Source organism: Notamacropus eugenii, chromosome 5 (assembly GCF_028372415.1).
Source record: "Notamacropus eugenii isolate mMacEug1 chromosome 5, mMacEug1.pri_v2, whole genome shotgun sequence".
NCBI classification, from domain to species: Eukaryota; Metazoa; Chordata; class Mammalia; order Diprotodontia; family Macropodidae; genus Notamacropus; species Notamacropus eugenii.
Genome location: NC_092876.1, coordinates 349,023,300 through 349,039,523, shown reverse-complemented (window position 1 = coordinate 349,039,523; position 16,224 = coordinate 349,023,300). Strand labels below are relative to the sequence as shown.

The following is a 16,224-nucleotide window of genomic DNA, read 5'->3' as shown; positions in this document are numbered from 1 at the left end:
GATCCAGTTCAGTGGCTCAATTCCTCAGTCTTGAAGCCAAGGGCTCCAAAAATGGACACTGCTACTGCAGTTGCTGCTGCTAATGGGGCTAGACCACGTTCTGTTCTCTCTCAGGTGAAAGAGCTTTCTCATTGACCTTTGAAGCTGTCTTTGGTGCTTGTGGTTTGAGCAATATGGGAACAGTTGCTACCTGGGATTCCATGCCTTAGCCTGCTCTGATCCCGTCCATGCTGCACTGTGTGTCAGAGGCTATGCTGCGCTCAGCTCCATGCCCAGTGTGATAGACCTTTTTTGTTGGCCTTCCAGGCTGCCTTGGGTTGGAAATCTCTTTCACTCTGTCATTTTGTGGCTTCTGCTGCTCTAGAATTTGTTTGGAGTCCTTTTTTTTTACAAGTATTTTATAGGTTATGGGGGGGAGTTTCCATAAGATTGTCCTTTTACTCTGCCATCTTGGCTCTGCCCCCTCCTCCCTCATTTCTGCCAAAGGTGCTGCCATTCTCTCAGTTGTTCAGGTTCAGAACCAAGGAGATATCCACAATCCTTCAATCCTACTTACTTCCCAAATCTAATTAGTTGCCAAATCTTATTGATTCTGTCTCAACAACTCAGATAGCTGTCTTATACTAGTTGGTCTCAATGCATAATCTCACCTTTCCCTGATCCATTCTCAATATAATGCCAAAATGATATTAATGAAATATGTACTTGATCATGACACCTTTTAAAGGATCTTTAGTGTCTGTCCATTGCCTTTAGGACAAAATACAAACCTCTATGCACATTTAAACCCTTTAGGCACTAGGTTATCTTTCCAGAATGAAATGACTCCCCACCTCATAAGTCTGTGATCCAGTGGTACCAGTCTATTTACTATTGCTGTACATGATATTTCATTTCCTGTTCCCATGCCTTTGCATAGGCTGTCTTCTCCCTCTGCAATATTCTCTCTACTTCCTTCTGCCTCTTTGAAAACCTACTTCCCTTCAAAGATGAACTCAAGTGCTCTCTCTTCCAGGAAGTCTTTTCTGATTTTTCCAATTCTTAATTCTCCCACCCCCATTATGATATATTTGTTTCGTCTTTTGCTGTTTCTCTTTATCTACAAATGTTACATTCCCCCTTTCAGTAGAATGTAAGCTTCTTGAGGAAAGAGACTTTTGTATTTTTTTCAATCTAGTGCCAAGAGCAAGGTCAGACATATAATAGCCATTTAATAAATATTTCCTTATAAAATAAATCAATATGTTGATCAAATAAATTCAAATATGTTAGTCATGTTTTGATCAAGCACATGATGAAAGTGATGCTTATAGATATTAATTTAGCAGTAAGGTGAAGAATGGATTGAAAGGGAAGAGATAAAAGGGACAAAACATTTCTTAATGAGACAGACATAAACAAGTCAGTGTACTGTTGACTACAGAGCACACTGTATGGCCAGAATTGGAATCATTTATTCCTTTTCAGTAAGCATAGAGCAATACTCTTCAAGTCGTCAATAGGGAGGAACTGAAGATCATAGATGTATATCTAGATAGACAATCTGCAGCTGTGTATTAGATGCATATAGAGAAAAATTTCTACATGTAGATCTTTATGTGAATTATACTCACACTAAGTGGCATCCAGATAATGATGGGAATTATTCTCCACAAATTACTTTTAAAAATTAAAACAAAAGTACAAGCAGAACCCAGTGGGTAAAAGGAAGCAATTGGATAGGCATTCAATAGAGTACTTTATTTCCTTCAGTGATTCATGGCCAAAAATGGATTGTGTATTTATTTTTCCTTCTTGAGATAACTACATATGACAGTCTGGGAGTTTTGAAGAAAAATAAAATAAACAAAAGTTTTTGCTTTTATTGAAAATAAAAAGAAACTTCTACTTAAGAGGGAAGAAAGCTGGATTAAAAAATCAAACTTTGGTTCTGGAAAACAAATCCAGGCGTTTTATATCAAAAACACCCTACTTTATAACATGACATAGTGTTAGCTATTGGACTAGGAGTCATTGTACCCAGGTTCCAGTCCTGGATCTACCATTAACATACCGTAAGATCTTAGCTAAATTACTTGTGATCTAGGTCCCACTGTCTCCATAATTTTTATAAATCCTATTTCTGTAGTGGACAGCTAGATGACTCAGATAGAGCAGTAGACCGATAAGCACCAGGACTAAAATCAGGAAGATTTGAGTTCAAATCCTGTCTCAGATATTAGCTATGTATGTGTGACTCTGGGCAAATCATTTAACCCTATTTGCCTCAATTTTCTCATCTGTTAAATGAGCTGGAGAAATGTACTACCAAGAAAACTCCAAAAGGGGTCAGTCAGACATGACTGAAAATGACTAAGTAACAACCTTTTGTTAGTATTTTAAAGTTTTTAACGCATTCTCTTCACAGCACCTCTGTGGAGTAGGTAATGCAAATCTTATTATCTCTATTTTGAAGATTAGAGAAATAAAACCAAAACAGGTTAAGTGAGAGATGGGGCTAAAATAAGGTCATAAGATCATAATATCTTAGATTTAGGACTGGAACAAATCCATAGAGATGATCCAGTCCAATGGCTTCATTTTTATAGATCAGGGTGCTTAGGAAATTTGTCCAAAGTTATATGAGTGCTAAGTGTTAGAGCCAAATGGCAGATACAATGCTCCTTCAGGTTCTTTGACCACATATCTAACTGTCTACTAAGTCAAATGAGGGGGTCAACAGTAGTGTCATTGGCCTAGATAATCTCCAAGGCCCTTTCCTTCTAGTACATTCTGGGAATATACTAGATATGAAGAACACACTAATGGGAGACTCAACAAGTTCACAATTTGTTGATTGTCTGACCCAGGATGTGGGTGACATGATGGAAATGAGACTGAAAAATCTGACACCTTTTAATGGAGAAAAAATATCACCCAAAAGCAAAATGTTAAATTCCAGACTCGTTTCCCCTGATTTACTTAGGTACTACCCATTAACGATCACCGAGTTCACGTGTCAGCTCCTGGGGGGAAAGTTTAATTCAAGTTCCTGGTCTTAAGAATCTCAAGAATGTGGTTTCTGACCTTAGCTATCAATTAATTGCCTCCTCAGTAGCTGCTTGACAGTAGCAATGCCTAGCACGCTTCCAAAATTAATTCAGGCCTGGTCACCAGAATCAGTAGTCAAATGCTTAATGTTGAACTTCCCTGGAAATGTGCTTGTTCCATGAGTTCTGCTTAATATTTATTTTGTATTTTACAAGCAGCAATAATAGATCTCCCCTATATAGAAGAATGTATTATCTATAAAGGTTTTCCAGGGCAGGCTACCTATGGCACCTGCAGTTGCAAATGTGTACCTGTTAGCTCTCTCTAGAACAGTAACAACCTCTCTTCCCCCAGTTATTCTGGTAAGTTCCATCTGGGATCTATATACTTTATATATATATATAGATATAGATATATATGTATATATATATATATACATATATATATATAACATATATATATATGTATGTATGTATCTGTTTGCCTTTATGCTCCCCTGCTCCTCCTAAGTATATTCCCTGCTAACAAGCAATTTAAGTAGTTCAGATTTTAAGTGATAACTCAGTGTTAATGTTGCAAACGATTCCAAGATTCCTTGGCCAATTTGCTTAACTATGCCAATTCAATACAGAAGGTTTACAGAGGAAAGGAAAGGGTTTTGTAGAGGGTTGAGGGTCAAATTCTATTTTCTACGTATTAGATGCTAAGTGCACAAAAGTGACATAATCCATAATTAGAAGAGAAAGCTAAATATCGAGGTGGTATCAACCAAATAAATGTTAGATGTTCAATAAATATTTATTGAATGATTAGATGAATATTGTAAGGCAAGCTTAAATAAATCTATTTGCTTTAGCTTCTCAGATACACAGCATTAAGGGAAAATACCTGAAGATACCCCCCAAAATACAGAGCTACCCCTGTATAGATTGTCAGCCTCTCTTAATTGTCTTCCATTACTGACTATACAATGATCCACATTATAACAAACTTCTGGAGTTGTCCTTAGGTCACAAAGAAGAAAAATGACATTTTAGGAATAGTGGGACTTGGGTGGTCAACCAACCCAAACATGAGATGGTAGAAATAGTGTTATACTGGAACATAGGTAAGGTCTGAGATCAAACTCTGCTTCTGAAATGTACTGGCTGAATGACCAAGGTCAAATAATCTCTGAGATTCCATTTCCTCATGTGTAAAATTGGAATAACATTAGTACCTCCTTCAAAGAATTTTTGCAACAACAAGGTAAAGCAATAAGGACATTTACAAGTTTCATAGGAAAGAAAGTCATCCTGATTGTCAGAAAGATCTGGTCCCTAGAGATATGTCCTAACTAATCATAGTAGTGATGATTTTGGCAATAATAATAATAATAGCATTTACATAGCACCTGCTATATATGCCAGGCACTGTGCTAAGCACTTTATGTATCTCTTTCAGTCCTCATAACAACCCTGAAAAGTAGCTGCTCTAATTACCCCCACTTTTCAGATGAGGAAACTGAGGTAGATAGCAGTTAAGTGAGCCACACAGGGTAACACAACTAATAAATATCTCAGGCTAGATTTGAACTCACATCTTTCTGATCACAGGCCCAGCACTCTGTCCACTGTACTACCTAGCTGCCTCTATTGGATTTGAGGCAAGTCACATACACTCAGACCTGAAATTAATTAAGAAAAAAAAGAAATTGATTTGTTCACTTGGCAGAGGAGAGCAAGATGGAAAGGAAGTGACTTTCTCTCCTCAGGTTCTGGAATTTTGACAAAATTATCCACACACAAATCCCACGTACTTCAGTTAAGCAACTTTCTTCTTCTTCTCACTATCTATGCTTTCTTCTTTAGTGAACTAATTCATTGCAGGCATGCAACCATTGCCTTTATGAAGCAAAATTTTTAACCTCCAGTCTCAGGCTCTTTCAAACTTCACGATGTGGGGAGAGCCTCACGACTAAGTACATTGATTACAAATATCTTCTGTGAATAACCTCAGATAATTTGCTCACTCCTCAAACATGCTTCTAAAATTTCACTTTTTATCTTCACCCCAGCCCTTCAAACTTTTCCTATAAATTTACTTATCTCTGTTAATAGTATCCTTTTGCTTCTAATCACCTGGTTGAGAACCTGAAAATCTTTTCTGAGCATTTCCTTTTCCTCACCACCCTCTATGTCCTGTCAATTTTAACTCAAATATATTCCTTGCATTTGACCCATCCTCTCTGTCATAACTGTCCCCATTCCAAATATCTCTCCTTCCCCTCTGAGACAATGGCCTCATCATCTATTATCTGAACTACTTTAATTTTTTTTTATAAATGGTCTCATTGTACCAACTTATCACCTCTCTATTCTATTATTCACTTGTACTAAAATAATCTTTATAATCTGCATATTTGATTGTATCTTTTGGCTAAAAATACTCATTGGTTTAGCATTGTTTATTAAATAGCATATGAATTCCTTTGTTTGGCATTTGAGATGCTCCAAATAGGATTATAATTTATCTTTCTGTTTTTTCACAGTATGATCATCCCTAAAAATTCAACATTCCAGCCAAATTACAGTAGTTGCTATTCTCTTATGCAAACCCATCTCCATTCCTTGTCTTCCCTTCAATGAAGACACTGTTAAATTTGAATGGGGAGGGACTGCTTACATGGAAGTCCAGTTCCACTATCTCTTCCATACACTACTCAGGATTGAGAAGCTGCATTCCATTTCCACCACAAAACTGAGATTCCAATTCAAATGTCAACTACATCAACAGGTTGGCATTTCACTCTGTTCCTCCCTGCTTTTCTTGCTCCTTTTCTCTTCTTCCCCGTGCTCTACTAGTCCTTTTTCTCATCTGCATACCCTGTACTGCTAGCCTTCCAAAGAGCTTCACAACAGCAGATATGAAATAGGAAATACATGGATTTTTATGAAATGTTAGTAGCATTGGGCAAAGTGCCAAAAGGGAACATGCATGTTCATTTTTGTGATACTCCCAGTAAAATGACAAGAATAATACAACATCAAGATCTCGGAGTAAATACAAAGCCCAACACAAAGAAATTTCAATCACAACCTTTTCAAGCATGCTTTGTTTTTTTATTCCTCTCCACGTTTTTTGGTTTTCCACTGTGATTTTGATTAAAAGTCAAGGTAACAAGCCAATAAACCACATAGAGGTAGTTCTGTCCTATGAAAGTTTGGGCACTGGTGACAGTAATGCACTGGAAGGTTATGTGTTCCAAATAAATGAGGCCATCACCAGCAAAATCTTGCTGTGATAATATAGTCAATGAATGTAAAACTCAGACATGCTAAAAGAACTAGAAGGCCAAAGAGGGTTGGTACTATCTAAATGGGACTTCAAGGTTCTGATACATAAATCACCACAAACTAGGAGATTCTCTAAACTAATTCTGTTTGGCTGGAAATCAAGTACTCTGTTTTTCAGAAGTGAGTCCTGCATCATTTTTTAAGGCACTGTAAAAATCAATGCTTGCTCAGATGTAAGATAGACTAGACGATCTTTGAAATCAGAGATTTTATTATTCCTTAATTCCATATCTTACTCAATGCTCTTTGGACCCAATGCAAACATATTTTTAGCTCATAGAAATAGAGGTGCATCATCACTACCATCATGATCATACTTTGATTTAATGATAAAACCCTAAGTGGTTTCTGATTGTGTGATGTTTAGACTCCCATAGTATTTGAGGATAGGCTGGATAATCTCTGATTCTTATCCAAAACATCTATAATGAGAAGTTTCCATTTCTCCATCATGATCAGCAACCAGTTACTTCAAAGCTACATCTTCCTCAATTTCCTGACCTATATGATACCAACACAGTCTTTATTATGGCTTGAGATGCCTCAGTATACGAAGATGAAAAGCAATATCTCTGTTGTCTGTCATAGGCCTACCAACCACCAGACCTAGAGAAGTAATAGATAAAGGAAGGAGAAGAGGGAAATGATGATCTTACAGATAAAGAACAGGGCATTATATAGTAGTTTTTGTCTACACTCTCCTGTGATGATTTGTCTATGTCCAGTGTAGATGAAGATGTGGAAGAGGCAAGGAGTGATGATGAAGGAAATAAAATGGAATCTATTGGAATGGGGTTCAATAAAACTCATGTGCTACAATATAACCCAATATAACCTATGAAGGCGATGTTAGTGAGGCCTATCGTTGCATGGAAGGCAGTCACAACAGTTGTAGGAGTTAAGAGGAATCTAACCCACAATGGAATACCCAAGACAAAGCTCTATTACAAAAAGCTCTGATGTATCAGAGGAGATAGAGAAAGAAGAGAAAAAAGCAGTGAATGCTAAATGCTAATGCTAAAAAAGCAGTGAATGCTAAAAAGTCAGATTCATGTGCCTGAGGAGGGAGAGGGAAGAAAGGAGGGTGCTTTGTGGGGAGGAACTGTAATTTAGACTCTGAGGAATGAATCTTTTCCTTGCAGCTCCTTTTATGTTTTACCTTTCCCTAATTATGTATATATTTTGTACAGTATCCCATGAGCTATTATTCGTAAATATATGGATATCATATATCAAAGCACCATTTAGAAAAAATTGTATACAGAATAGATTTGAATTACTAAATTCTTTAACACTCACTTTTTATTAGAAAAACAACAAACATTTATTAAGTGCTGACTAGATGTCGGTATAGGATTCTAAATAAGTAATATTCTACTTTTTGCCATTTGCACAACATGAAGACCTTTGGAATATTGGGAATTCTGGGGATTTTGTCTCACCGATAGCATGTCCTTCTCCTCCCCCTAATATTTCTGAGGCCTGACTTCTGATCAAGCAGACTATTCAGAACTCCCTAGGTTCTTGTAGTTCTATTTCCACGAATGGGTAAAAAGTAAGTTACATAGCAAAGAACTTGTTTCAGGAAATCACATCTGTAGTCAGTTAGTAGTCTGCGAGTGCATGTCAGTTATGGGAGGGAAGCAATTCAAGAATCGAATAGCATCCTGCTGTGTTGCTGTCCATGGTACCAAGAATTTTTTTTGAGGGGGGATCTCTTAGGAGAACGTTATAAAAACAGAGTTCTGTTCATTTCCCCAGATATTCAGATATTTTTAAGGTGATTCTTGAAACCTGTAAGAAAAGTTCAACAGTGAGGGGAACTTGAATTAAATACTTTTTTTTCTTTTTACTAGTTCTTCAGTGTGTTACATATTTAAAGTATACTATGGAGGCTTTTATGTGTGAAAAGTGACCTTTTATTACATTGATTGTTTTTATTCCTGGATGTTTACCATAGCTCTAACTGGTCATTTAGAATGAATAATGATATCAATAGCAAAATATGAGCTTCTAGCCACAGCAAGGACACAGTCATCTCTCAGATAATCGGAAACCTGGCCACCGCAGGAAGATAAGCCCTCTGCAATATATTTCTTGCTATGGAAAGTTTTTAAAATGAGACAATAATTCTTATTAACTTAATATGCATCCAGGAAGGATCTAGTCTATATGGAGCACCAAGGAAACCCTCTCTATTACTAGTTATCATTCTCATTGCACATAAAGTTCTCCACTTTACAACACTGGTCAGGATGGTTTCAAGGACATCTGTGCAGGACATAACCTAGCAAGAAACAAAACAAAGAAAAACATGTATTTGGTATGTTATGACCTGATTGATTATCATTAGTGATGTAGTGTAGTGTGGTGTGTGTGTGTGTGTGTGTGTGTGTGTGTGTGTGTGTATCCTAGTGAGCAGCATTTATCAACAAGTTAACCAAAGATGTCCTCTCAACTTGTCAGTGGAGGTTTTGAGTTTTGTTGGGTTTTTGGTGTCACAATGGTTTATGTGTATTATAGGGGATTGGAACATGATGCTCAACTAGTTCTATCACTTCCTAGATGGTAGCTTGGTAGGAGATGTGGATGTAGGGCCAGTATATTCTTAGTCTCTAGTGTAAATGTAAATGTTCTAGAAGTCCATAATTACTCAATGGTAAAGGGAACAGTATAGGGGAGAGGAGATATCAATCTTCTCAATCACTGAAAAAGTGTCTACATGTATATTTTTGTTGTAGACTTTGATATCTGATTTCCCCTTATCACCAGGATTGTTCCATGCTATACAGAGGCCTAAAATCCTTTATGTTACTCAGCAACCAAAACAAACCCAACTTGTCCTATAAAACCTAGGTACATTTTTTTCCTGTTCGTTAATTTTCAATCAAATTTCATCCATCAGCTTGTTAAAATTTTTTAGATCCAAAGTAATTGATTCATAAGAAAGTTCACAAAATGAAATGCAAGAAAACATTTCCACCCTAAGCTTTAATTCTTTATTGCCTCAATAAGGCAATTTGGGTTTTGTCTGGCATGGGGAAAGTAAAAATGATCCCTTGGTGCTGTTGGAGAAGAGAAGAAGAATCTGTTTCTAGTGCCTTCAGCACCTCCCTCTATCCCTGTTAAATAGCACATCATTTATTCTCTATGCAGAAATCTCTGCCAAGTCATGTATACTTGTTAGTTGTAACTAATTCAAAATGAGTGAGGGAAGATGACAAATGTCCATTGTTGGAAAAATTCCCAGCCAGATTTGGGATTCTAGACCAAATACAGTAGAACTATTGAATAACAATTATGAAATTATATCTTCTAACTAGAAAATCCAAAAAATATAGTTAGTGCTCAAATTGGCTTGCTTTCCTCTAAGAAAACAAGAAATTCTGTACATACATATAATAACAGATTGTATACTCTCTGAAGGTAGGAGAAGTATACACTCTAGGATAGCTCCCCTCTATATTCATTCTCCTCTTCCTAGCCCATCCAACCATATACACTATAATTCTCCCTCCTTCCATATCTTTGCTTATTCTGTGGCCATATCCCAAATATCTGCTTCCCCATTCTCTATCAGAATTCCATCCATTCAATTCAAGTTCCATCTCCACAAAGTCTTCTCTAGTTACACTGTTCCACATTGTTCTTTCCTTCTAATGATGTCCTATTATTCACTTTCTAAATTAGGGGATTTAGAACTTGTAATATTATTGGTTCATAGATTTACAGCTAGAAAGTATACCAGAAGTCAATGAGTTCAGCCACTTTCATTTACAGAAAAGGGAACTGAGATCCAGAGGGGTTATGTGACTTGTCCAGGGTCACAAAGCTAGTGAGTGTTTGAAGTGGGATTTAAAGCCAGTTCTAGCTAATTCCAAATCCAATGCTCTATTATACCATGCTGCCTCATTGTTGCTTGAGCATATACTCGTCATATATTTTGTATGTAACCATTTCACCTATATACTTTTTGTTCTAATGAAAAGAATAACTCTTTATGAACAGCAAGAAAGCATACATTTTTATAATGTTCTGCTATTTAACACACAGTAGGCACTCAATAAATACTTAGTAACTTGAATGTTTGGGACATGATGATGATTAGATTATGCAGAGAAATGGAAGAAAGTATAGAACACATCATTGCAGACTTCAACAATTGAACATATTATGGTGGTAAGAATTATCATCAGAAGCTCACTATCATTACAGACTAAATTGTCACCCAGAATTACCTGAGCGCAGCATAAATACACAAAATCTTAAAACCAGTTACTTCAATAGACATTGCCATACCAAGTTCTTATAATGCCCAGGCTACATGGAAGAAAAATCTTTTAAATACATGGTGTCCCAAAAGTCTTGGTGCAGCTTAAGCTATTAAACCTACATTCTCTGTCCTGGGACAAAGCTCTGGTTGTCCCATCCTACTTATGCTTCCACTATTTGCTCTTTTCTGAATATATCCACACTTTCTTTCTTCCTCCCTGAGCTATTTTAGCTTAAATTTGCCCTAAGACTTTTGGGATGTCCTGTATCAAGATGTACAGAAGAAGATCATGGTTGCATGGTAACTGGATGAGGTGCAGCCTATCTGCTTTTGTAATTGTGTCAAAGATGCTTTCAGTCAGCTTATAAAGGATAAACTTGCATCCTGGTAAACTTATTCATCTATAAATGAATTGTTTTTACCACCTGTGTAAGTCAATACAATGCATATAAAAGAACACTAGCAAGATAGTAACGAGTTTCAAGACTCCTTCTATCTGAACTCCATTGAATAAGATGAGAAGGATATAATAAAAAATAGAAACAACAACTTATATTGCTCTAGTATTTTATGGGGTCTTGGGAGACTAACTACTAAACACGCACACATTTTCTATCATTTCATTCTTACATCAACTCTATGATATAAGGAGAATGTATTCATTACAAATGTGTAACCAATAAGGAACTAGAAATTCAAAAATGCCCAATTAATAAATTGCCCAAAACCAAATAATGAGTAAGTGAGAGAGCTTAGACTCAAACTCAGGTCTTCTGATTCTGAGTTTAATTTGCTTTCCACTATAATCTCCTGCCCCTCAATCATCCAATTGACTTTTATGATTAAAAGGCAAAATCAGAACTCTAGATTTAATGGAAACCAGAGATAAAATGTTGCTCCTGGCAACAATACCCCCAGGTCAATCATATAGTAGGTACTTAATAAATGTTTATTAAATGGATTAATGAATTCTACCTACCTTAAAGTGACTCACTCTACCCCATACACTCCATTATTTACTTTTACTTTCCATAAGTAAAGTGCTAACCCAACATACGAATGGTTAGGTTATATGCATTCCTTCTCCCCTTTCTTTCCTTCTTAGGAAACAGAAGGGACCAAGGAAAGTCTATATTTTCTTCAGGACTTTGAAAAGTATTAAATACTCTCTTTCCAATGGGGTAAAAAAAACTTTAAAAAAGAGAAATGTATCAGGGTAAGAGAAGATAATTGACATTTTCTTTTAAGAGTTTCTAATTAAAATAACATTAAATGTGCCACTACAATCTTTTGTCAGGCTACAGGATTGGTCATAACAACTGCTACTGAGGGGCCTATCATAGTATACAATATTCTCCCAGAGTAGCTAATTATAGCAATACTTAAAGGTTTTCAGTGCACTAACATCTTCTTTTCCTCACTTACATAAAATACTCAAATGTTAACAATGAATCATGGAGATGATAGGGAGGCAGTACAGGGTTATTTTTCAAAAATCTATTACACGGATCATCCTAATTTTTCATGGCAGGCAAATTGCTGCAGTAACTAGTCCTCTACATTTCATTCCTGTGCTACCAACACTAGAGATACACCAAAGCCAATTTCGGCATGTCTGTAGTTAGGATCCAATTACCAATCATAAAATTATAGAGCATTAGAGCTCAAATAGATTTCACAAGTCAGGTGGCCTACTTGAACTAGAAGCCTACATGACATACCTCGGAAATGTTTAACAAGACTCTGTTTTCAGGACCTTCAATAGTGATGGGCATTGGTGACTACCTCCTGAGAAAAATCCATTGCAAATTTAGGGACCTTTTACTGCTAAGAAGTCCATTATCCCATAAGTCAAGTTTAAATTTGCTATTTGCAAATTCCTCCAAAATAAAAAAAAGTGACTCATGACATTCATTCATCTTACCTAAGTGTCTTCGATGTTTCAGATACTGCATTATATATTTCATTTTGTTTTTAAAAGAGCAAGATAGTTTCTGACCTCATAAAGTTGATAGCTTATTAGTAGAGATGACATAGACATTTTTTATAACGCAAAAATATAATGTAACAATGCAATAAGAAAAAATCCAACATGTCATGTTAATTAAGAAAGGAGAAAGATCATTTCCAATAAGTTGGATCAGGCAAGATTTCACAGACAAGGTAGGATTTGAATTGTTTTGAGAAATAAGAATGAATTGGGCAGGCAGATCTGTAGGGAGGAGCATTCCAGATAGATAAAATAATAACCACAAAGCCTTAGAGGGAAGAAAGTGTAGGAAGTGTTCAAATAAAAGCAAGAAACAGAAACATAACTAGACCATGGCAAATGGAGTTTTGTCCCAGGGCAATGAAAGTAGACTATGCCAAATTTAGGGGCTCGAAACAACCATTGTTAACTCTTCAGCAGCATAGATGCAACTGAGATTAGCATTACTTGTCAAGAATGATTAGTTTAAATAGGAAGCTACCAAATGACAACATGGAAAGCACTTCTTTGTTTTGCCTTCTTTTGATCACCCCACCCTTTATGACTTGGTCTTCCCTGTGACCTGGAGTCCCAAAATACTTCCCTAATCCACCAAAATGCATCCACTTTCTCCCCTTCTCACACCAAGTTTCAGTTTGTGAAACTTGCTTCAAATGAAAATAATCTTATTTATTATAGTTCTGGAAAATATGGAATGGAAGTGAGTGATGAATGAATGGATTAAAATGCAATCATTAAGTACTCACTAGGTATATCACATTTTGCTAAGCACTTTTCAAGCAGATTGAAAAGTAGCATGCCCTCTATGGAAGTAGATTCAAATCCTGGCTCTGCTTCTTACCACTTGTATGACCACGGGAAAGCTACTTTCCGACATGAGAAATGAGGAGATTAGACTAGGTGACATCTGAGATAACTTATAATTCTAAATATATGGTCTTCTTAGTTTGGATTTTATTTATACACAATGGAGAACCACTGAAGTTATTGGAAGAGTGTTACATGATTAGAAACATAATTTATGAAAATATAACCTGGCAAGGCTTTTTGATCAGGTGATAGGTTGAGTTTTGGTGTGGATGTCTAGAAAGAGGCTGAAAATATAGGACTGGAGCAGTGAGGAAATATTGAGAGATGGAAAAAAGTGATGTATTTATAAGAAGGAGAATGATTTGAAAGGAATTTAAGTTCATAGGGACATATGTTTATAGGCAGATGGCTTTACCTCCCTCTACCTCAAAAATGTCAATGGCTCGTTGCCTACCAAAAAAATTCCGAATGTATAGGTCAGTTTGGAGTAAGGTATGTAAAACTAAGTTTTCCAGTGAGAGATGAAAATACTGTTCTGGAGTTTGGGAAAGAAAATGAGTCGGCAGTTATGTATAGGGGAGTCATCAACAGAGAAGCAATGGAGAAAGTCATGAAGAAAATAAAATGGATGTGATGTAATATTGTTCTGTAAGAAATTAAGACAAAAATGTTTTCAGAGTATTTGAAAGACATGTATGAACTAATGTTAAGTGAGCAGAACCAGAAGAATTTATACTATAATATCAATATAACAAAATGTATAATTTTAAATGTTTCAACTGTTCAGCATTCAAGAGGAATGCTAAAGAAGCATGTTGCCTAACTTACGATAGAAAGTTGATGTCCTAATACACAAAATAATAAATGATTTTGGGGGTATAACCTTTCCCTTCCCTTCTTTTTCCCCTCCTGTCCCTTTCTTTCCTTTCTTCTCTTTTCCTTTCCTCTCCTTGTTTCTTTCCATTGGATGGATACGGATGGAAGAAAACAAAATAAATGTTGGATAATTTTAAAAATCATGTTTTAAAACAAAATTTTATATGTTGCCTGATATCTTCAGAGCTTTTAGCCTCCAAGGTCTTGGATTATCAATGTGCATTTACATGTGTCATTTCTACGTACTGACTGATTTGGGCATCTGGTTGAGTTTTTCCAACAAAGATAGTTGGAATATTTGAGGTGGAAAGTGGTGAGAGAGACTGAAAGGTCATTGTTGTTTGCTGGCATTCAGGCAAAACAAAAAAAGCACAAATACAGCTCAGCATTCCTCTGGCCTCCTTTCCCCTTTCCTTCTCTACCTGCTGTTTTACTTCACAGTGAATTAGCAAGTGGAATGTCCTCAGAAAACATCTGAAAAGTTCCCTGTAGACAGCATACAATCAGATACTTGGAGTAAAGAGAAGAGCTGGGCCTAAGGATGTTTAGGCAAAGGTGGAGACTCTCTAGGATGCAATACAAACAGGAGGACAACAAAGACCATTTTTAATGTAAATGAACATTTTTCTTAGCTTACAATTCCACTTTGCATGCCATGTAGGTATTTATTTTTGGATATCAGGTTGACTATGTTGCAGTAAAGGCTTAAAGTTTCTGGTGGGCAAAATCACTCAAGGAGGGCAATTTTTTAGCCTTGCCTGGGGTAGACAAATGCCTTTTCTTAACTCTGGGATGCTGGTTTGTCATTGGACAGCTGACAACTTCTCCTCTCAGGATCGTAGGGTATACCATGATGGTCTCTGGAATTTCTAGTAATGTTTCTTATGAGTCTTTATCCAGCCATACTTAATTAGCTTTTGAAAGGAAAAGGCACTTGTTAATGTTGTCCAGTAAAAACAATCACATTTCTCCTTAGCCTCAAAATACTATCTCAGGCAGTTTCTCCCTCAAGGACGCAGCCTGCCCTAGCAACAACAGTTATCTCCCTTCCTGCTACAGCCGCCCAGCTGCACCTAGAGAACCCATTAGCTTGAACCAGCTGTGTACTGACTGAACTGGCTGTGTACTGGGTTGTAACAACATTTACTACTCACTGACCAATCATATGTATCCTAGACGTGGACATACCTGTACTCCCTTACATTTATCTTGTCTAACAAGACATTGATGAGAACAATCTGGTTTTTCTGAGCCAGCCCTGACTGCTGGTTGACTTAGTGATGTTTCAGGCCTAAAACCACACCTCCAGGTAGCCCCCCTACCCCCAGGGCTATTTCCCAATGAATTTTGGGTAAAATACCTGCATAGTAGATACCAAAAGTGCATGTTCCTTTAAGAACTGACCACTCCCTAAAATACCTTGGTAGCATATTTAGCACAAGTGATAATATAGAATATTCTATATAAACTTTCCCTGTAACCCTTTAAGGTTGCAGGTTCCCTAAGAACTCTTGCCTGTTGGAAAGCCTAATAAATCTTTACCTTGACTTCAACAATCCTTCTCCAGGCGACCTGCTCCTGGTACCCTGGTCTTTGTGGGCATCTCACACCCCCTTTCCAGTCCTCATCATTATGAGGTGGTAATTATCAAAATGTTCTCATACTGTCTAAGAAACAGAAAGGTAAATCAGTGGAAGAGAACAGACAGAATTTACAGCAGCAAATAAATATAGTAATCTTGTATCCCTGTATCTCACAAGCGTACAGACAAGATTTTGGAACAGGAATTGTTTATTTGGTAAGAATTGTTAGGGAAACTGGAAAGCAATATGGCAGAGACAGTATGGCAAAGAAGGCAGTCTTTCTAATAACATGTTAAATAGGATGGAGGAAGGTGTGACATTGTCAAG

At 36.7% G+C, this 16,224-nt stretch overlaps 1 long non-coding RNA gene across 1 annotated transcript in view; it reads right to left on the bottom strand.

Moving 5' to 3' along the window:
• Positions 1-1,316: 1,316 nt before the first annotated feature.
• LOC140506600 (uncharacterized) overlaps positions 1,317-16,224 on the bottom strand; it is a 392,715-nt gene continuing 377,807 nt past the window's right edge. The window contains exon 2 of the long non-coding RNA XR_011967994.1: positions 1,317-16,224. This exon is cut by the window's right edge and continues 14,304 nt beyond it. This is a non-coding gene — a long non-coding RNA (uncharacterized lncRNA).